The sequence below is a fragment of the Macaca fascicularis genome, chromosome 8 (genome assembly GCF_037993035.2).
Source record: "Macaca fascicularis isolate 582-1 chromosome 8, T2T-MFA8v1.1".
Lineage (NCBI taxonomy): Eukaryota > Metazoa > Chordata > Mammalia > Primates > Cercopithecidae > Macaca > Macaca fascicularis.
The window spans coordinates 138,938,125-138,961,623 of record NC_088382.1 but is presented as its reverse complement, the minus strand read 5'-3'; the positions used below and the strand labels follow the sequence as shown (position 1 = coordinate 138,961,623).

The window sequence follows — 23,499 nt, the reverse complement described above, 5'->3', positions numbered from 1 at the left end:
AGAAAGTCAACAAAGAAACAATGGACTTAAACTATACCTTACAGCTAATGGACTTAACAGATATTTACAGAACATTCTATCCAACAACTACAGAATATATATTTATCCATTAGCATATGGAACATTCTCCAAGATAGACCATGTGATAGGCCACAAAACAAGTCTCAGTAAATTTAAGGAAATGGAAATTATATCAAGTATTCCCTTAGACCACAGTGGAATAAAATTAGAAATCAAATCCAAAAGGAACCCTCAAAACTATGCATGTACACGAAAATTAAATAACCTGCTCCTGAATGATCACTGGGTCAACAATGAAATCAAGATGGAAATTAAAAAACTTCAACTGAACAATATAGTGGCACAACCTATCAAAACCTCTGGGATACAGCAAAAGTGGTGGTAAAAGGAAAGTTTACAGCATTGAATGCCTACATCAAAAAGTCTGAAAGAGCACAAATAGACAATGTAAGGTCACACCTCAAAGAACTAAAGAAACTAGAACAAAGCAAACCCAGCAGAAGAAAAGATATAACAATGAGAGCAGAACTAAATAAAATAGAAAAAAACAAACAAAGATAAATGAAACAAAAAGCTGGTTATCTGAAAAGATAAAATTAGTAGACAATTAGTGAGACTAACCAAGAAGAGAGAAGATCCAAATAAGCTCAATTAGAAATAAAATGGGAGATTTACAACTGATACCACAGAAATACAAAGGATTATTTAAGGATACTATGAGCACTTTTATGTGCACAAACTAGAAAACCTAGAGGAGATAGATAAATTCCTGGAAATATACAACATTCCTACATTAAGCCAGAAAGATAAAGAATATCTGAACAGACCAATACCAAGCAGTGAGCTTGAACTGGTAATTAAAAAACATTGCCAACAACAAAAAAGGTCCAGAACCAGCTGGATCCACAGCTGAATTTTATCAGACAAAGAATTGGCATCAACCCTATTATTGCTAATCTAAAAAGCAGAGGAAGAGGGAATTCTCCCTAAATCATTATATGAAGCCAGCATCACCTTAATGCCAAAACCAGAAGGATATAACAAAAAAAGGAAGTACAGACCAATATCCCTGACGAACATAGATGCAAAAATCCTCAGCTAAATGCTAGCAAAAAACTCCAACAGCATATCAAGAAGATAATCCATCATGATTAAGTAGGTTTTATACCGGGAATGCAGGGATGATTTAACCATACATAAGTCAATAAATGTGATAGACCACAGACAGAATTAAAAACAAAAATCACATGATCATCTCAATAGACACAGAAGAAGCATTTGACATAATCCAACATCCCTTAATGATTACAACCATCAGCAAAATTGGCATAGAAGGGACACACTTTAATTAATACAAGTCATCTACAACAAACCCACAGCCAATGTTATACTGAATGGGGAAAAGTTGAAAGCATTCCCCCTGAGAACTGGAACAAGACAAGGATGCCCACTCTCCACTTCTATTTAACATAGTACTGGAAGTCCTAGCTAGAGCAGTCAGACAAGAGAAAGAAATAAAAGGCATCCAAATTGGTAAAGAGGAAGTCAAACTGTCGCTGTTTGCTGATGATATGATCGTATACCTAGAAAACACTAACGACTCATTCAAAAACCTCCTAGAACTGGTAAATGAATTCAGCAAAGTTTCAGGATACAAAAATAATGTCCACAAATCAGTAGCTCTGCTATATTCCAACAGTGACTAAGCTGAGAATCAAATCAGGAACTCAATCCCTTTCACAATATCTGCCAAAAAATAAAATACTTAGGAATATACCTAACCAAGGAGGTGAAAGCCATCTACAAGGAAAACTACGAAGCACTGCTGAAAGAAATCATAGATACCACAAAAAATGGAAACACATCTTATGCTCATGGATGGGTAGAATCAATATTGTGAAAATCACCATACTGCCAAAAGCAATCTACAATTTCAATGCAATTCCCATCAAAATACTACCAATATTTTTCACATAACTGGAAAAAAACAATCCTAAAATTCATATGGAACCAAAGAAGAGCCTACATAGCCAAAGCAAGACTAAGCAAAAATAACATATCTGGAGGCATCACATTACTCAAATTCAAACTATACTATGAGGCCATAGTCACCAAAACAACATGGGACTGGTATAAAAATAGGCACATAGACCAATGGAACAGAATAGAGAATCCAGAAATAAACCCAAATACTTACAGCCAACTGATATTTGACAAAGTAAACAAAAACATAAAGTGAGGGAAAGGACATCCCATTCAACAAATAGTGCTGGGATAATTGGCAAGCTACATGTAACATGTAGAAGAATGAAACTAGAGCCTTATCTCTCACCTTATGCCAAAATCAACTCAAGATGGATCAAAGACTTAAGACTAAGACCTAAAACCATAAAGATTCTAGACATTGCCTTAGGAAAAGACTTCATGACCAAGAACCCGAAAGCAAATGCCAGAAAAACAAGATAAATAGATGGGACTTAATTAAACTACAAAGCTTCTGCACAGCAAAAGAAATAATCCACAGTTAACAATCAATACACAGAGTGGGAGAAAAATATTCACAGTCTATACATTCAACAAGGACTAATATCCAGAATCTACAAAGAACTCAAACAAATCATCAAGAAAAAAACAAACAATCTCATGAAAAAGTGGTCTAAGGACATAAAAAGACAGTTCTCAAAAGAAGATATACAAGTGGCCAATGAGCATGTGGAGAAATGCTCAACATCACTAATGATCAGGGAAATGCAAATCAAAACTGCAATGTGATATCACTTCACTCCTGCAAGAATGGCCACAATTAAAAAATCAGAAAATAATAGATGTTGGCCTGGGTGTGGTGAAAAGGGAACACTTTTGCACTGTTCGTGGGAATGTAAGCTAGTAAAACCTCTATGGAAGATGGTGCAGAGATTCCTTAAATAACTAAAAGTCTACCTACCTTTTGATCCAGCAATCCCACTCCTGGGTATCTATCCAGAGGAAAAGAAGTCATTATACAAACAAGATACTTGCACATGCATGTTTATAGTAGCACAATTTGCAATTGCAAAAATATGATACCAGCCCAAATGCCCATCTATCAACTCGTGAATAAAGAAAATGTGGTATATACACCGTGGAATGCTACTCAGCCATAAAAAAGAATAAAAAAACGACATCTGCAGCAACCTGGATGGAATTGGAGACTATTATTCTAAGTGAAGTAACTCAGGAATGGAAAATCAAACATTGTATATTCTCACATGTGGAAGCTAAGCTATGAGGATGCAAAGGCATAAGAACAATATATGGGACTTTGGTGACTCAGGGGAATGGATTGGTGGTGGCAAGGGATAAAAGACTACACACTGAATACAGTATACACTACTGTAGTGAAGGGTGCACCAAAATCTCAGAAGTCACCTTTAAAGAACTTATTCATGTAACCAAACACCATCTGTTCCCCAAACACCTATTGAAGGAAAACAAGTTTTAAAAAATAAAAGTTAAAGTGACTAAAATATTTTTTAAAATTATAGGGAAAAAAAGAAAAAGAAAAATTCCTACAAAAATAATTACATAAATTAGAAGTGTGAAAACAATCCTAAGGAAAAAGAACAAAGCTGGGGGCATCACATTACCCAACTTCAAACTACAATATGAGGCTACAGTAACCAAAACAGCACGGTTCTAGTGCAAAAACAGATACATAGACCAATGGAATGGAATAGAGAACCCAGAAATAAAGCCACATGCCTACAGGCAACTGGTCTTTGACAAAGTTGACAAAAATAAGTGATGAGGAAAGAACTCCCCATTCAATAAATGATGCTGGGATACCTGGCTAGCTATATGCAGAAGAATGAAACTGGACCCCTTTCTCTCACCACGTACAAAAATTATATCAAGATGGATTATAAGATCTAAATGTAAGACTTCAAACTATAAGAATGGTAGAGGAAAACCTGGGAAACACCATTCTGGACATCAGCCTTGGGAAATAATTTGTGACTAAGTCCTCAAAAGCAATTGACAATAATACCAAAAATTGACATGTGAGATGTAATTAAACTAAAGAGCTTCTTCATGGAAATTTTCTCATGGGAGAAAATATTCACAAACTGTGCATTGTAGAAAGATCTAATATCCAAAATCTGTAAGAAATTTAATTCAATGAGCCCAAACCAAATAACTCCATTAAAAAGTGGGCAAAAGACATGGACAGACACTGCTCAAAAGAAGACATATAAGTGGCCAACAAACATATTTTTAAGACACTCAACATCACTAATCAAAGCCACAATGATGTACCATATCACACCAGTCAGAATGGAGATTACTAAAAGGTCAAAAAACAATAGATGCTGGTGAGGCTGTGGAGAAAAAAGAATGTTTATATAGTTTTGGTGGAAATGTAAATTAGTTCAGTTACTGTGGAAAGCAGTTTGGAGATATCTCGAAGATCTGAAAGCAGCACTACCATTTGACCCAGCAATCCCATTACTGGATACATATCTAAAAGAAAAAAAATTGTTCTTCTCAAAACACACACACACATATTGGGGAACCTACCCCCAAAAATTCAACATAGGTTCTTTTCTATTTCCCTAAGTGTCAGCCAGTCTGAGAAATAAAGGGAAAGAGTACAAAAAAGAAATTTAAAGCTGGGTGTCCAGGGGAGACATCACATGTCGGCAGGTTCCGTGATGCCCCCCAAACCACAAAGCCAGCAAGTTTTATTAGTGATGTTCAAAAGGGAAGGGAGTGTATGAACAGGTTGTGGGGCAAGAGATCACATGCTTCACAAGGTAATAAAATATCAAAAGGCAAATGGAGGCAGGGTGAGATCACAGGACTGGGGCAAAATAAAAAATGCTAATGAAGTTTCATGTCCTACTGGGCACGCATTGTCATTGATGACATCTTATGAGAAGACAGGGTTTGAGAGCAGACAACCGGTCTGACCAAAATTTATTAGGCAGGAATTTCCTTGTCCTAATAGGCCTGGGAGCACTATGGGAGACTGGGGCTTATTTCATCACTTATCTGCAACTGTATAAGACAGACATTCCCAGAGTGGCCATTTCAGAGACCTCCCCCTAGGAATACATTCTCTTTCTCAGGGCTGTTCCTTGCTGAGAAAAAGAATTCAGCGATATTTCTCCTATTTGATTTTGAAAGAAGAGAAATATGGCTCTGCTCTGCCCGGCTCTTAGGCAGCCAGACCTAATGGTTATCTCCCTTGTCCCCTGAACATCACTGTTATCCTGTTCTTTCTTCAAGGTGCCCAGATTTCATATTGTTTACACACACATGTTTTACAAACAATTTGTGCAGTTAACGCAATCATCACAGGGTCCTGTGGCAACATACATCCTCAGTTTATGAAAATGATGGGATTAAGAGATTAAAGTAAAGGCAGGCATAGGAAATCACAAGAGTATCGATTGGGGAAGTGATAAATGTCCATGAAATCTTCACAATTTATGTTCAGAGACTGCAGTAAAGACAGGTGTAAGAAATTACAGAAGTATTAATTTGGGGAACTGATAAATGTCCATGAAATCTTCACAATTTATGTTCTTCTGCCATGGCTTCAGCTGGTCCCTCCGTTCGGGGTCCCTGACTTCCCACAACACACACACACACTGATATGTCCATCCCAGCCCTATTCACAATGGCAAAGACATGGAATCAACCTATGTGCTCATCAATGGTGGAATGAATAAAGAAAATGTGGGACATATACACCATGAAATACTATGCAGCCACAAGAAAGAAGGAAATTATGTCCTTTGTAATAACATGGATGCAGCTGGAGGCCTTTATCTTAAGCAAACTAACAAAAGGAACAGAAAACCAAATACTGCATGTTTGCTCTCACTTATAAGTGTATATTCTTGGAGATACAGATGGCGATAATAGACAATGGGGGCTCCTAAAGAAGGGGCTAAGGGTTGTAAAACTAACTATTGGCTATCTTGCTCAGTAAATGGCTGATGTGATCAATCATACCCCAAACCTTGGCATTGCCCATATTCCTCTATAACAAAACTGTACATATACCCCCTGAATCTAAAATAAAAGTTGAAATTATTTTTAAAAAGTTAAAAATAAACGTTCTAGCTCTGTAGCAAATAGAAATAATAAGAATCCAACCAACTAACTAAACAAGAAAACTAAATGGATGTCAGGTCTAAATGTGACAGCTTAAGGTATTCACTTACTAAAAGAAAACCTACAAATAACTTTTTGTGAACTCAGATTATACAATTTTTTTAAAGTTACAATTTAAAAAGCAAGCAAAGAAGAAAAAACTATAAATTGAACCATAAAAGTGTAATATTTTGTGTTGTAAAATCTACCATCAAAAAAGTGAAAAGAACAATCTATATAAGAGAAAATATTTGCAAATCATATATCTGCTAAGAGACTTGTATCCAGAATATACAAAAAACTAATATTCAATAATAAAAAGATAGCCTATCTTTTTAATGAGCAAAGGACCTGTATAGACATTTCTTAAAGAGAAGGATATAAATGGACAATAAGCATATGAAAAATGCTTAGTCATCAGGTAAATGCAAATGAAAATCTAAATAAGATACCACTTCATTTCTACTAAAATAACAAATATTGGTAAGAAAGTAGAGAAACTGGAACAGTGATATATTGCTGGTGGAATATATTGCTGCTTTGAAAACATTTTGGCAGCTCCTCAAAAAGTTAAACATAGAGTTAACATATGACCCTGTAATTCCACTTCTAGATATATAACCCAAGCGAAATGAAAACATGTCCACACAAAAACTTGTATGCATATTTATAGAAGCATTTCTCATCATAGTTAAAAAGCAGAAACAACTCAAATATTCATCATCTGATAAATGGGTAAATACAATGTGATATATTTATGCAATAGAATATTATTTAGCAATGAAAAAGAATGACATTTTTATACTAAAGCACTGGTGAATCTTGAAAATGTTATGCTAAGTGAAAGAAGCTAGTCACAAAAGATCACATATCCATTTGTATAAAATAGCAAGAATAAACAAGTCTGTAAAGACAGAAAATAGATTAGTTGTTTCATAAAGTTGTCAGGAGAAGTAAGTAATGATGTTTCCTTTATCAGTGTGATGAAACATTTTAAAGTTAGTTTGTAGTGATGGTGGCACAGTTCTGTGGATATATGAAAAATACTTTAGTTTTACACTTTAAGTGAGACAAATGTATGATGTATAAATTATGTCTCAACAAAGCCCTTAAACTGCAACCCTAAAAAATTATTATCCATATTATTTAACAGATGAAGAAAGTAAGTCCACATAAAACACAGGGTTGATCAAACTAGGATTACAAGACCCTAGCTGATTACAAAACCCATGTTTTGCCACCATATGACCCATCTGTGGAAGTGGGTCATACACAGATCCCATTGTTCACATTTAATGGAAACGAGGAATAACAGTAGAATCCAGAATAGCAAGTGCTGCCCAGGAATGCAAGCATAGTGTGTGTCCTTGAATATAATGAATCTTGAGCACTTTGATAGTAAGCAATGGAATGGAAGAAAGAAGCTCAGAATGGGAATAACAATCCCTCAGTTAAACATGGGGATTTACAGTCTTCTTCATAAGAGGTTGTAAGGGTGTTGAACCTGCATGATATGGTTTGGCTCTGTGTCCCCATCCAAATCTCATGTTGAATTTTAATTCCCATGTATCGATGGAGGGGCTGAGTGGCAGGTGATTGGATAATGGGGGCCGACTTCTCCCTTGCTGTTCTCGTGATAGTGAGTGAGTTCTCATGAGATCTGATGGTTTTAAAGTGTGGCACTTCCCCCTTTCTCCCTCTCTCCTGCCACCTTGTGAAGGTGCCTTCCTCTCCTTCACCTTCTGCCATGATTGTAAGTTTGCTGAGGCTTCCCCAGCCATGTGAACTGTGAGTCAATTAAGCCTCTTTTCTTGATAAATTACCTAGTCTCAGGTAGTTCTTTGTAGCCGTGTGAAAACAAACTAATACACTGCATTACATCCCCAGTGGAGAAAGAAAGAACTGGAAGCTCAAAGAAGTTAACCAATTTGTCTAGTCATGAAGTTAGCAAGTAGATGGGCATCACAAATCAAAGACTACGTTTTAGTTTAGTTTTGTTTTGACTTACCCATTTTCTCTTTTCCTCTCTGTAATAAATGGTGTGGACAAGCACTCTCCTTTATTGTGGCAAGATGTACTCATGCTGGATGAATCATCAACTACGTAAATGAAGAAAAATCATTGTTGGCAATTTTGCATTAGCTAGGTTGTTTATTGGAATGATACATGCATTAGTTTTATTTCTTGATAGATGGTTGGCCTTCAAATCTTACAAGTGACCATATAAACATGAATAGGTTTAAGCTCTATAAGAACGGAAAACATAGCTGGAACGTTCCATGACACAGACCTTGCAAAAACACTCTTCATCAGAAATGTTCCATATCACAAACATATTGTTCACTCTTTCTGATCCTGTGTGCTTAAAAATAGACCATCATTAAGTCTGTAAAGACTGTTCCTTTAAGTATTAAGGTCTCAGATGTTCTTGGCACCTATTATTCCATTGATAATAGACAAGAACTGTGTGTTCCAGGCAGGTCAGTCAGTAGACCATTCTGGCAGGCTGGTTTTCACCAGTGAGTGAAATAAGAGAAATGGATTGGTGTCAGGAGCTTGGAGACAGAATCCATAATCTCAGAGAAATGACTGTGCCTGCTGAAGCCCTCACAAGAGGAGCTAGCACTTATAGAGGGCATTTTAACTCAGTCTCATTGAAGCCTGGCAAGGATGAAGATTAATATTATTATCCCTGCTTTAAAGACAAGGAAACTCAAGGCCAATGAGACTATGTAGTCTAGCCAGGATCACGGAGATGTAAGTGGCAGGGTTGACATTTGAACTGTCTAAAAACAGTGACATTGAAAACAATGTCTTTAGTGACTCCAACCTAAGTCCTCCCCACTGTCTCCTGGATGCTGTGCGCTCAACGGTGCTCTGGATATTCATGTTACGCTCTTAACAGCATTATCAGTGTAAGCTAGAAAGCCTGGATTAACACCCAGACTAGAAGGGAGACTTTCATCTTGATGTCTCAGACCTGCTTGTCCGTAAAAGAACCAGCCTTGAAAAAGGAGGAAACAGACCTGGTTCAATCTCTGCCATTAACTGTGTGTGACCTTGGGAAAGAAAGTGACTCAATTTCTCTGAGCTTCAATTGCTTCATCCTGTGACATGGATCTACTAGTGTTCCTTTGCTAACGTCACAAGGTTATTGTGAATATTAAATAAAATCTCAGACGTGGAAGGATGTAATTGATTCATTCAGCACCATGACTCTGCTCTGACTCAGGAAACCTGGGAGGTGATGGTGATGATTGTCTCGCTCATCCCCCACTGTGCTTTGTTTCTAGTCTGGGGCTCCCTCCCCCAACTCCCACCCCTGGTCACCACCTAGCAAGTGCTTTCAATCTTATCCCCACTTGCCACATTAGCATACAAATATCCAACTAACAATGTCAGAAGGAAATGGATTCATTCTATGACATTAGCAACTGACAATCTAGGTTTCCCAGTGTTTTCGTATTTCAATTCCTCCAGTAAAACAAAGCTTTGTAATCTGCAGTCTCATTCATTCATGGGTTTCAGGGAGCTCATGAAACATCTGAAATTGCATGAAAAATTGTTTGTATATGTGCATGTGTGCCTTTTTCTGGGTAGAGTCCCCAGAGTTTCTATCAGATTTTAGAAAAACCCAGTGACTCTGAAGAGTCAAAAATGTACTCTAGGAAAGTAGTTTCACGACCATGTAGCAGCCACCTAAGTTAGAATCACCAGTTACATCTAGGTCTCTTCCCTCTCTCATCATCAATGTCCCATGTATCACTGAATCTATCTTCTGATATCTTCTAAACTTTAATTGCCTTCTAAGCTCACTTCTATTTAGACTTTCATCATCTATTGCCAAGAGGATTAAAATGTTTGAAATGGTCTTCCTGACCCTATTCTTGCTACATCTGAGCCTTCAGTAGAATCTCAGTGACTTTTAAAAGCACATGTCTAACCTGTTATTACTCTGCTTAAATTGGCTCCCTAGTATCTTCACTGCAAAGCTCAACCTCATTATGCTTTATTTCATGGACTTCAAAACCTCTGAACTGCCTAGCCCTACCCCAATATTTTTTTTTGAGAAGGAGTCTCGCTCTGTTGCCCAGGTTGGAGTGCAGTGGCACCATCTCGGCTCACTGCAAGCTCCACCTCCCAGGTTCATGCCATTCTCCTGCCTCAGCCTCCCAAGTAGCTGGGACTACAGGTGCCTGCCACCACGGCTGGCTAATTTTTTGACGGGGGTTTCACCATGTTAGCCAGGATGGTCTCGATCTCCTGACCTGGTGATCCACCCGCCTCAACCTCCCAAAGTGCTGGGATTACAGGCATGAGCCACCATGCCCGGTTGCCCTACCCCAAGTTTTTAGTCATGTCCCTTTTCTCTGCCTTCTATGGACTCTATGACTCTGTTTAGGCGATCTCAGACAGTTAGAATTTGATTACTCTGTTTCCTCTATCTGGCATATTCTTTTACCTTCTCCATCTAACAAACTCCTTCTTAGCTTTTCAGGCTCAACTCCAATATCACCTATGTTGCAAAGCTTCTCCCTATCCCCATAATTTACTCCTAGAACATTGAGTCACTCCTTCCTTTATGCTCCAAATCTCACTTCCTATGTGATTATTTCTACCAAATTGTATTTTCTTAATTCTATAGATATATGCATTTCCTACTGTACTGTGACCTTCATATTATCAGAGGTGACCAAGATAAGTAAGACCCAGTCATTTCTAAATAAATGTTTGTTGAATATGGAAATAGATTATTTAGTAATTCATGTTGAAGAAGCAGGCACCACTTCAGACAACAGAGTTGGACCTGGGATTAGTTTGAAGTTTTCTACCATGCTTGACAAATCATACCAAACGTTGGTGACTCCTTTTATCCATGAAATGGGAGTAGAAGGTCAATAATGATGTTTTGGAAATATTTATGTCAATAGATACAGGATAACATATTGCAAAGAATACTGAATTAGGAATTAAGAACCCTAGATTAGAATAACAGCCTCGTTATTAACTTCTTAAATGTCACTGGCCAAATTTGCTGTGATCTAAGGGTCTCAGTGTTCTTAGCAAGACGATGTTAAAACAGACTATCTCTTAGATCACTTACTTGCAGCATTAACATTTTATGAGTCTAAAAAAGCAAACCACAACCTTACATTCTGGGCTGGTTTCCTGACCTGGTTTGGCAAAGACAAATGGAGATATGAAAACTACTGCATCTCAATGAGAAATGCATCTTTTTATGTTAGGGCCTTCAGGCAGGAGGTGGTGGAGAAGTAACATTTTGTAACATTTATCTGGGACTCCATAAAGATACCTCAATTGTGTGAAACTCTGGCATTAGTGTGTAGTTTCCCAGAAGAGCTTTTATGAGACTCTCTTGAGTCAAAGATCTTCTGCAAGATCGTCCAGAATTATGACTCAAGTCTGGTAAGTTAATAGGAGGGTCAAGAAGCCAAAAGGCCATGGTTGGGAATCAAGATCTTAAGTCTGGACCAAATCCCAAAGCTGGCCCCCATCCTTAAGAGCATATAACAGTAAATCAAGTGTTCTTTTCTTAAAGAGAATGGGCAGAGTGAATCTTTTATCTATGTGTGCTGGAATATTTCTCTCATGACAAAAAAAAAAACAAAAAACAAAAAACAAAAAAAACAAAACCTTCTGGTATAAAGAAAAGGATACCAGACCATTTCAAGTAGCTGTGTCAGTCCCCTTGAGAAAGTCATAATTTCTCTAGGCCTCCATTTCTGCATCTGTGCAATGGTAACAGCCTTCTCTTTTACTTGTTTGAGTTGTTGACAGAAACAGGTGAATCTTTGTATGTGAAAGCACTTTGCAGTTTGTGAGGTGAAAGTACTATTGGAGGGGTGGGCCACAATTAGAAAAATAAAAGGAAATTATATCTTCTTTTCAACTCTTGGTTCATTATATTCCTAAAGCTGATGGGCTTCTCTCTTGGAGGTGACTGATTTGGAACTTAAACTTGAGTTTCTTGATCTTTGAAGAAGGAGGCACAGAATTCAGAAACCCAGAATATTCAGATATGGTACTATATCCCTAAAATTATAGTGACTACTAAAAATCAACAATCAGTAGAAAGGAAGATAGCAAACATCCATTAACAAATACATTTTATGTTCTGCCAGACATTGATTCCAGAAGAATGTAAAAATAAATATTCATTATATATTTCAACCCAAATATATACCCATATCACGTCAGAGAAAGTGGGAACCTGTGATGGACCCCTTTATTTCATTTGGCTTCCCTCACCAAATCCTCACCTGGTGTGACTACATTTCTTTAGTCATGACCACCTGTCTTTGTGAGATCTCCCCTAACAGAGCACCACAGACTGAATGGTATAGGCAACAGAACTTTATTGTCTCATGGTTTTGGGGACTGGAAGTCTGTGATGGGTGTTGGCAGGACCATGCTCTCTCTTAAGGTGCTAGCAAAGGATCTCCTGGAGGCATCTCTCTGAGCTTCTGGTGGTTCCCTGGCTTGTGGCAGGACACTCCTATCTTTACATGGTGTTCTATTCCCTGGGAGTGCATTTGTATCCAAACGTCTCTTTCTTATAAGGACACTAGTCATATTGGATTAGGGGCCCACCTTTTCCTATCTCAACTAATGACCCCCTAATCAAATAAAACCATATTCTGAGGTACTAGGGTTAGGACCTTAACATATACATTTTTGGGGTGCCACAATTTAACCCATAATACTGCCTGTCTCTATCAAAGAGAAACCACGTCTCTTTGGACTCTCTATCATCACCTTATACTGTCATGGGTGTGGAATCCATTGTACCCATTTGATCTCTCTCCTAGTTCCCCTTGCCCTCCCTGTCCTTAGACGTAGAGAGCTTGTTTGGAGGTGCTAGCAGGGGAGCACAGCTACTCATATACCTTGACAGAGGCACAGTCCTCCTCTCTTGGAGAAAGTTGTCCTCTTTGACTGAGCTTGCAGCTTCTGGAAAGATACACATGGAGCAGTGAGGGAGAAAGCAGACACATCCTGGCCAGCCAGATCAGCCAAATCAACCCTGGCAATCAGTGGAGTGACAGATGTCAGAGCCTGATAACTCTCACATCCTAGAGTTAGATTATTAATTCACTGGAGCTTATACTAAATAGGATAAGGAAATAGATAATGAGTCCTACAAAGGGAGAGATAAAAAGAATGAAGTATTATTTGAGGTCGACAAGAGGACATGTTACTGACCGTATTGATTTTCTGTCAGAAAATTTCTAGCGAATTAATATAATACACATGTCTCCTTTCTTTCTCTGTCTTGATTTACATGGCCCCCTTCTATAATTCTAGTTTGGACAGGGGAGAAAAGTGGAGAACATTTCTTGCCACATTCTCACTACTTTATATTATCTGTGTATATAAGATAAATGAGGAAGAGAATCACCACTGTGTATTCTTTGCAGCATAATTCAGTGGTTTTTTCATTGGGGTTGATTTTATTCCCCGAAGGACATATGGGTATGTCTAGAGCTAATTTGGCTGTCACAAATGAGGGAGGGATGCATCTAGTGGTATAGGACAGGGATGCTGCTAAATACTCTGCAATGTACAGCACAACAAAGGATCATCTAGCCCAAAAAGTCAATAGTGGTAAAACTAAGAAAACCTGGCCTAGGTATGTAATTGTACCCTTCACAATGGCTATAAAAAAGAATTTCAAATGCTTCTCTACTAAGTTGAGATCTTTTAGCTATTGAATCATTTTAGTGTTTTACCTTCATATCCTTTGTAGAGACCACTAAGAAATAACCTTTAGGACTCAGAGCCACCTGTTATCTCCCACCATGGGCATGTGTTCTGTTGCCTCCATATATAAAAATGGGCAAAAGATTAGTCAATCTTGAGCTTCCTTTTAGTTCTTGAAGTCAGTGAATTTCTAGTTTTAGAAATAATGTCACTTTCAATAACTGTATTTAAAAATTCAGCAATATCAGCATTGTCTTTCCACATTAGATTTGTAATATTTTAAATGGCCAATAATCTTTAAGAAGTAATATTGTCAAAAGTTTTTGACTTTGCAAATACGTCACTTATTAGGTTACCTATTGCTCATTGGCATGAAGATAGATTCAGACAACAAAGACATACTTAGTATATAAAGTCAGTTCCACTAGCAATCTCCTATAGATGAGATTAGCTTAGGGGAGGAACTATTTTTTTCTTGTTATATAGGAACTTTCTATTCTGATTGAGGATGTAACCCCTGAGTTCCTTCTATGTGTCAGATACTTTAGATGCATTTCTTCATTTAGTTACCACCACAGGTCTATGTGGACAGTACTATTATTATTCTTAGGAAACTGAGGTCAGAGAAGGTAAACAACTTACCTCCTCTGATCACATGGCTAATAAGTGGTAAAGTCATAATGTTAGTCTAGGTTTGTCTGACTTTAGGGTCTCAAACTTTGGATAAGAATTCAGTTAATTAACTTAGTGTTTATTGATGAATACTTTAAGAGACAGAAAATTAGGAAGTGATTTTAGAAAGCGCTGTTGGCCCTTTGTATTCAGGGGTTTTGCATCCATAGATTCAATCAACCAAGGTTAAAAAATATTATTAAAAACAATAAAAATAACAATACAGCAATAAAAAATAATAAAAATAAAAAACAGTGTACAACTATTTACATAGGATTTACATTGTATTAGATGCATTAAAAGTAATCTAGGGATGATTTAAAATATGCAGGAGAATATGCACAGGTTATATGCAAATACTATGCCATTTTATATAAGGAACTTGAGCATCTGCAGAGTTTGTTATCCACAAGGGGTACTGGAATACCTCGTGGACACCAAAGAATGGCTGTATGATGATAAATAAATGCTTAAACAAAGTATAATACATCCATAGTATGTATTACTATGTAGCTATCAAAACTTATATTTTAGAGTAATAAAAATAAGAATATAAATACCATGTATTTATAATGCCAGGCATATGAAAATGTTCATAATGTGTTGATAAGTGAAAAAAGCAGAATGGAGATAAAATGTGTAGTGTGATTTCAATTTTAAAAAATAATTACATGTGTTATACATAACTTGTGTATGTGAAAAATACTAGTATAGTGTATACACCAAAATATTAAGAGTAATTATGTCTGAATGGCAATATTCTGGGTCATTTTTATTGATGCTTTTCTGTAGTTACCATACTTAAACTTACATACATTTTTGTAATTGGATACACTGTTTTTCATGTGTCTATATCTATGTACATGACTAATGCACATTTATGTCCATGCCCATATCTCTGTCTTATCTAGTTCATCAACTCTCTGACTATGGAGGTGAACATTTTTTCTTATCTATCTGGAATCATTTTCCTTTCCCCCCTTTTTATAGTATTTGGATCCATCTGTCTCTTTTTTTAAGTTTCACCTTTTTAAAATATATATTTTTTATTAATTTCAATAGCTTTTGGGGTACAAGTGGGTTTTGGTTACATGGATGAATTGTATAGTGAAGTCTGAGATTTTAGTGCACCTGTCACCTGAGTAGTGGGTGCACAACTCAATACGTAATATTTTATCCCTCATGTCCCTCCCACCCTCCCTCTTCTGAGTCTCTACAGTTCATTATATCAGTCTGCATGCTTTCATGTACCCACAGCTTAGCTTCCACTTACAAGTGAGAACATACAGTATTTGATTTTCTATACCTGAGTTACTTCATTTAGAATAATGACCTCCAGCTCCATCCAAGTTGCTGCAAAAGGCATTATTTCAGTTTTTTTTTTATGGCTGAGTAGTATTCCATGGTGTATATATATGCCAAATTTTCTTTATCTACTCATCTGTTAATGGGCACTTAAGTTGGTTCTGTTACCGATGGAGGGTGTCCAGGTTCTTGGCGTTTTGAACAAAGAATTGGACAAAATGCATAAATAAAGCAAAGAAATAATGAAACAACAAATGCAGAGTGTTACTGAAAACAAAAGCACATTCCACAAGGTTGGAGTGGGCCTGAGCAAGTGGCTCAAGAACTCAGTTACAGAATTTTCTGGGGTTTAAATACCCTATAGAGGCTTCCCATTGTTTACTTGGTATATGCCTTATGTGAATGAAGAGGTTGAAGTGAAGTTATGAAGTTATTTACTTGGTATATACTATGCAAATGAAGAGGACATTTTCCTGTCATAGGTGAAGCAGAGTTACAGACTTATTTACTCAGTCATGGAAAATTGGGGTTTTTCTGTTTGATTTAGTTCTAGGAAGTCCTTAGATTCCCTGTGCCAGATCTTATTCTTCTGCCTCAGTTCCATAGCTTTGCAGTTGTGAATTGTGAAGTGATAAACACACATGTACAGCTGTGTTTTTGATATAAAGACTTCTTTTCCTTTGAGTAGACACCCAATAGTGGGATTGCTGGATCTAATGGTAGATCTACTTTTAGTTCTTTAAGAACTCTCCATACTGTTGCCCTAGAGGTAGAGTAGGGATTGTACTAATTTACATTCCCACCAGCAGTGTGTAAGCATTCCTGTTTTTACCAAACCATTCCAACATGTATCGTGTTTTGACATTTTATTATAGATCCATATATCTTTTAATTTAAGAGATCCACGTATTTCTTAATTAGTCCATTTATCACTGGGGAAGTTAAACCCATCCAAGCTCCATGGGGAAGTTTTGATGGTCAAAGTCAGTCAGGGTAATCCATTCAGTCTTGTGGAGTTATTGGTTCAGGTAATGTAGACCAAAGGCAGCTAGCTCTTGGAATTATGATACACAGGATTTGGGTCCCAATTGGGCATACATGACTCAATTTAAGCCAGTTAGTTGAAAACTGAGGATTTATCAAGGGCACTGAGGTAAGAATCTTGCTTATTATTCTCAGACAGTTAAGAAAAGAGAAGACATGGTGTTTGAATGTGAACACCCTGGAATTGCTATAGGCAATTCATGGGGGTTTATCTGCCTTTGGATGAAACTGAACCCACAGCAAAGGTGAGAGTAGAGTAACAGACACACACACATGCACACATGCACATAAATGCATGTCCTTGGTGATATTGTTAAATCTCTCAGTCAAACCAACCCTGAATCAATTGCGAGTGTGGAGAAATGAGAACTGTAAATCAGTGAAGCCATTACAAAAAACAGTATAAAGATTCCTTTAAAAATTAAAAATAAAATTACCATACAATTGAACAATCCCACTTATAGGTTTATATCCAAAGGAAATGGAATCAGTAGGTCAAAGAGAGGTCTGCACCCCCATATATTTTGCAGCATTATTCACAACAGCCAAGATATAAAAATAGCCTAAGTATCCACTGATCATCTAAGAATGGATAAAGAAAATGTGGTGTATGTGTGTGTGTGTGTGTATGTGTACAATAAAATATTATTCAGTCATGAAAAGAAGGAAATCCTTTCATTTGTGACAACATGGATGGAACTGGAGGAAATTTTGCTAACTAAAATAAGATAGACCCAGAAAGATATACATTGTATGATCTCATTTACATATGTTGAGTCTAAAAAGGTGAAATTCACAGAAGCAGAGAGTAGAAGGGTGGTGACCAGGGGTGGAAATGGGGAAAAGGGGTGCTGTCCAAGGGTGCAAAGTTTCAGTTAAGTTCTGAGCATTTAATGTACATCATGGTGACTATAGTTAATAATACTGTGCTGTTTAGTTGAAATTTGATGAGAGGGTATTTTAAGTGTCCTCATCAGCACATATACAAAATGGTGACTATGAATGATGATAGACGTGTTGATTAATTGGATTGTCATTATCAGGACATGATGTACACATGTATCAATCATCACATTGTATACCTCAAATATATAAAATTTTCACTTGTCAATTAAATATTTAAAAATGAAAAAAGAATCCAAGTATTAAAAAATAGCCCTAAATCTTATTTCTGGACTTTTAATTAAGTGAAGCAAATAAAATTTCCTGTATGTTTTAACTCAGTTTGAGGTTTTTTTTCTCTTTTCAAACAAAAAGAGTTATGACAAACATAACAGAAAAGTTAGAAGCCCAACACACAGGCCAACAAATGTCTCAATTCAGTGGTTTTATAAAATGAGCTACCCCTACAATACTGTTAATTTCATCATTTCCAGAATGCCACATTGAAATATTCTAAATTCATAAGCTGGATATTCATTAAGATGAAATAATAATCATGAGCCTGACACAAAGTCATCTCTTAATTGTTTTATTTTCTTTGCCTTCTCTATAATTTGAAATACTCGGCAAACAAGCCAAGTTGAAGAAAAACAGGAGAGGTAATAATTCTTAGGCACCTATGAGGGCATAAAAGTCACTTTAATCCCATCTCCTTTTATTGCCACAGCAATCCTCTATAGTGGCAATTAAAACTTCTATTTTACAAATATGAAAACTGTGGCTCAAATAAATTATGTAATTTTTACAAAATTTAAGATTGGACTTGTGTTTCTCTTTGCACCATAACCAAAATCCCTCCTGGTATATAATCCCTCCTGGTATGCATTTGTTTTTTATTAAGAGAGGAAAATGTGAACTGTCAATAGTCTCCAAGAAAATAATTACAGGTATACCCAAACTACCGCAATAAAGTGAACATTGTAATAAAGTGAGTCACACAAATTTTTTGATTTTCCAGTGCATACAAAAGTTATGTTTACACTACACTGTAGTCTACTAAGTGTGCAATAACATTATGTCTAAAAATAATGGAGGTACCTTTATTTTAAAATATTTTGTTCCTAAAAATGCTAACAATCATCGGAGCCTTCAGCAAGTCATAATCTGTTTGCTGGTGGAGGGTCTTGCCTCACTGTTGATAGCTGATGACTGATCAGAATGGTGCTTGCTAAAGTTTGAAGTGGCTGTGGCAATTTCTTAAAATATCAAAACAATGATGTCTGCTGCATTAATTTATTCTTTTCACAAAAGACTTATCTGAAGCATGTGATGCTTTTTGATAGCATTTTACCCATAGTAGAACTTCTCTCAAAACTGGTCAATCCTCTGAAACCCTGATGCTGCTTTATCAACTAAATTGAGGTAATATTCTAAACTCTGTTGTCATTTTGACACGCTCATAGCATTTTCATCAAGAGTAGATTCCCTCTCAAAAAAATCACTTTCTTTGCTTATTCATAAGAAGTAACTTCTCATTCATTAAATTTTTATCATGAGGTTGCGGCAATTCAGTCACATCTTCAGACTCCAATTCTAATTCTAGTTCTCTTGCTATTTTCATCAAATCTGCAGTGACTTTCTCCACTGAAGTCTTGAACCCCTTAAATTCATCCATGAGGGTTGGAATCTACTTCTTCGAAACTCCTATTGATATTGATATTTTGACCTTTTCCCATGAATCACCAATGTACTTGATGACATATTGAATACTAAATCCTTTCCAGAAGATTTTCAATTTACTTTGCCCAGATCCATGAGAGGAATCACTATTTATGGCAGCTATAGCCTTTTGAAGTGAATTTCTTCAATAATAAGATTTGAAAGTCAAAATTATTCCTTGATCCATGGGCTGAAGAATGGACATTATGTTAGTAGGCATGAAAACAACATTAATCTCCTTGTACATCTCCATCAGTGTTCTTGGAGGATGAGATGCATTGTCATTACAAAGTAATATTTTGGGAGGAATCTTTTAAAATTAACGGTAGGTCTGAACAGTGGGCTTAAAATATCCAGTAAACCATGCTGAAACAGATGTGGAGTCATCCAGGCTTCATTGGTCCATCTATACAGTTAGGTGGAGCAAATTTAGCATAATTCTTAAGGGCTCTAGGATTTTCAGATTGGTGAATGAGCAGTGGCTTCAAGTCAAAGTCACCAGCTGCATTATTTGCTAATGAGAGAGTCAGCCCGTCCTTGGAAGTTTTGAAGCCAGGCACTATTTTTTCTCTACCTATGAACGTCCTAGACGGCATCTTCTTTTGATAGAAGGCTGTTATGTCTACATTGTAAATCTGTTAATGTAGCCACTTTTATCAATTAGCTCAGCTGGATCTTCTGGATCACTTGCTGCACCTTCTTCATCAGCCCTTGTGGCTTCAATTTGCATTTTTATGCTATGGAGACAGCGTCTTTCCTTAAACCTCATCAGCCAACCTCTGCTAGCTTCAAACTTTTCTCCTGCAGCTTTGTCACCTTTCTTATTCTTTGTAGAACTGAAGAGCATTTGGCCTTTGCTCTGGATAAGGCTTTGGCTTAAGGGTATGTTGTGGCTGGTTTGATCTTCCATCCAGACTACTAAAACTTTCTCCATATTAGCAATAAGGCTGTTTTGCTTTCTTGTGAATCATGTGATCACTGGAGCAGCACTTTTGATTTTCTTCAAAAACTTTTTCTATGCATTCACCATTTGGCTGTTTGACACAAAAGCCCTAGCTTTTGACTTATCTCAGCTTTCCTCACTAACCTTAATCATTTCTAGTTTTTTATTTACAGTGAGAGATGCATGACTCTTCCTTTTACCTGAACACTTAGAGTTCATTGTAGGGTTATTAATTGGTCTAATTTCAATATTGTTGTGTCTCAGGGAATAGGGAGGCCCAAGGAGAGGGAGAGAGATGGTGGAACAGTCAGAACACAAACAGTACTTATCAATAAGTTCACTCTCTTATATGGAAGTGATTTGTGGTGCTCCAAACAATTGTAAGAGTAATATCAAAGATAACTGATCATAGATCACCATATGATATGGTTTGGATCTGTGTCCCTCCTAAATCTCATGTCGAATTGTAATCCCCGGTGTTGGAGATGGGGCCTGGTGGGAAATGATCCAATTGTGGGGCAGTTTCTCATGGTTTAACACTATTCCCCTTGGTGTTGTCATGACAATAGTGAGTGAGGGAGTTATTGAGAGATCTGGTTGTTTAAAAGTGTTTGGCACCGCCCCCTTCCCCCTGCTCTGGCCATGTAAGACATACCTGCTTCCCCTTTGCCTTCTGCCATGATTGTAAGTTTCATGAGCTCTCCCCAGAAGCCCAGCAGACGCCAGCATCATGCTTTCTGTAAAGCCTGCAAAACTGTGAGCAAACTAAACCCCTTTTCTTTATAAATCACTCAGTCTCAGGTATTCCTTCATAGCAATGTGATAATAAACTAATACACCATAACAGATATAATAGTAATACAAGTTTGAAATATTGTGAGAACTACCACAATGTGACACAGAGACATAATGCAAACACGTGTTGTTGCAGAATGGTGCCCATAGACTCGCTTGGCACAGGGTTGCCACAATCTTTCAATTTGTAAAACATCTGATACCTGCAAAGCACAATAAAGCAAAGCACAATAAAACAAAGTATGCCCATATATTCTTTAAGTATTTTTCTGTTATCCAAAAATTGCCTAGAAGAAAGGTACTGGGAATAGCTAGTAGATTTTCCCGCATAACTAGCCTAAAGTTATTTTTAATCATTATAACATTTGCTCCTGTTTAAAATGTTACTTTTAGTATAGTTAAAAGTAGTTTAGTCTTTTACATAGAATATAAATAGTTAAAATTAACTCACATATATTCATTCGTATATTATAATTCCAGCTCTGATACTTATTAGTTCGTTATTTGTTAGTTAAATGGTAAAAAGTAAAAATAATGACAATAACCTCATTCTGAGTTTTTTTTTTTTGGAAAAAAACATCATTTGAAAGTACCTAACACAGAGCTCAACATATGGAAAGCACTCAATGAATATTTAAAAGAACTATTAAAACAGTGGAGAATAAAAAATATAATGAGGTTTCATTGTGTGAAAAATTTTAAGCCTCAATTTCCTCATATGTATTAATCTTACTACCTTAGTTGGTCACAATCATTATTGCACGAGGTAATTTGAGATTCTGCAGGACACAAGTTTCCATGGAAACTTCCAATGTCCTAGTAACTTCTTAATGTTGCAACTCAAAATATGAAATCACTTGGAATGGATGGAAAGTTTCCCTGAAATTGCATATCTTTTTTTTTCATTTATGAATTTATTTACTTTAAACAAAGTACCAACTGTATATGCCTGGAATGCTATGTCTGCTACCCTTTATCTATTCAAAGCATGAGATTCTTTAGAAGTTTTCTGTGTTCCCTCAATTTATAATTTCTTTCTTTGATCTATTGCGTATTTTTTTTAAAATGCTTATTTCCTCATGCCTGCCATGGATGATTAGTTAACTCTTCATGCATTTATCCAATCACTTCTTTATTAAAAGATATGTATTGATTACTTAATTGTGCAGGGTTCTCTGCGTGGGGAAAAGCTGAACTATGAATGATATGCACTTGCTTGGATATTATTTTTGTCTACTCAGTTTGGGACATTTGTGGCTATTTTGTAACCACAAGAGATGTTAGCCTAAATAAGAAGCCAAAACAGAGAGGAAGGCCGAGCCAAGAGCACCACGGAGTAATGCAAGGAAGGCCATTGCATTCAGCCATCTCTGAAATGCGGCTTACTTCTCAATGTCTTCCCGGGAGCTTCACTCCATTTCTGTATTATTTAAGCTAACTTCAGTTTGGTTATTTGGGCTATTTGTAGCCCAAGGTATTTTAATTGATATACCTATTCTTATCTTTCATGTGAGAGTCTAAGTCCCTGAAGAATAAGGAATAGTTCATGAGTTTACATTGGTATACAATGGTTTACATTGATTAGCACAGTTTTGAACTTACGGTAGATATCCAGAATTTGAACCCAGATATTTCTGATTTCATATTGCAGGAATTCCCTTTGCATTAAAAATTAATAATTCTTGGTGTTTTTAAGGTCATACATCTTTCAACAACTGAATCTGAGAAAGGTATTGACTCTCTCTCTTTCTCTCTCTCTCTCTCTCTCTGTGTGTGTGTCTATATATATATACTTTTACATGCAACAAACCAAATATTTATGTGAAATTTCAGGATTTTGTAATTCTCTCTGAAGCTACTCATTCACTCAAAGCTCTCTGCTAAGAATTCCTTTCTAAGTGATGATTTCTGTCTAGAAATTTACATTGGCTCATTCTCCATGATCCTCTTTAAAGCCCAAATAATATGAAATATGACCTTCCAAACTTGTGCAAAAATGAGAATTGTTTTTTACTTACTGGTTGTCAACATTATTTACACCCATTGTCTGCTATTAATTTGAGAGACAGGTCACTACTTTAGTGCTTAATACTTAATAAAATGATTTCTTTAATAAAGGGGGGAATTCCTTAAAATTTAAAATGACCATAATTTAAAAAATATTTTCTTTTTCATAAATCTTGATATTAATAACAACAATAATAATAATGACAGCAATGAATATTTGCATAGTGGGTTTCAGTTTTCAGAGTTTT

The 23,499-nt window shown here is 36.5% G+C and overlaps 1 long non-coding RNA gene across 2 annotated transcripts in view; it reads right to left on the bottom strand.

Annotated features, from left to right (window-relative positions):
- Positions 1–23,499, bottom strand: part of LOC135964817 (uncharacterized) — a 91,509-nt gene that overhangs the window by 27,206 nt on the left and 40,804 nt on the right. Inside the window, exon 3 of one of the 2 annotated variants that reach the window (XR_010577487.1) lies at positions 8,171–8,261. The exons of the other annotated variant lie outside the window; for it this stretch is intronic. This is a non-coding gene — a long non-coding RNA (uncharacterized lncRNA). The remainder of the gene's footprint in view (positions 1–8,170; positions 8,262–23,499) is intronic. 2 annotated transcript variants of the gene reach the window in all.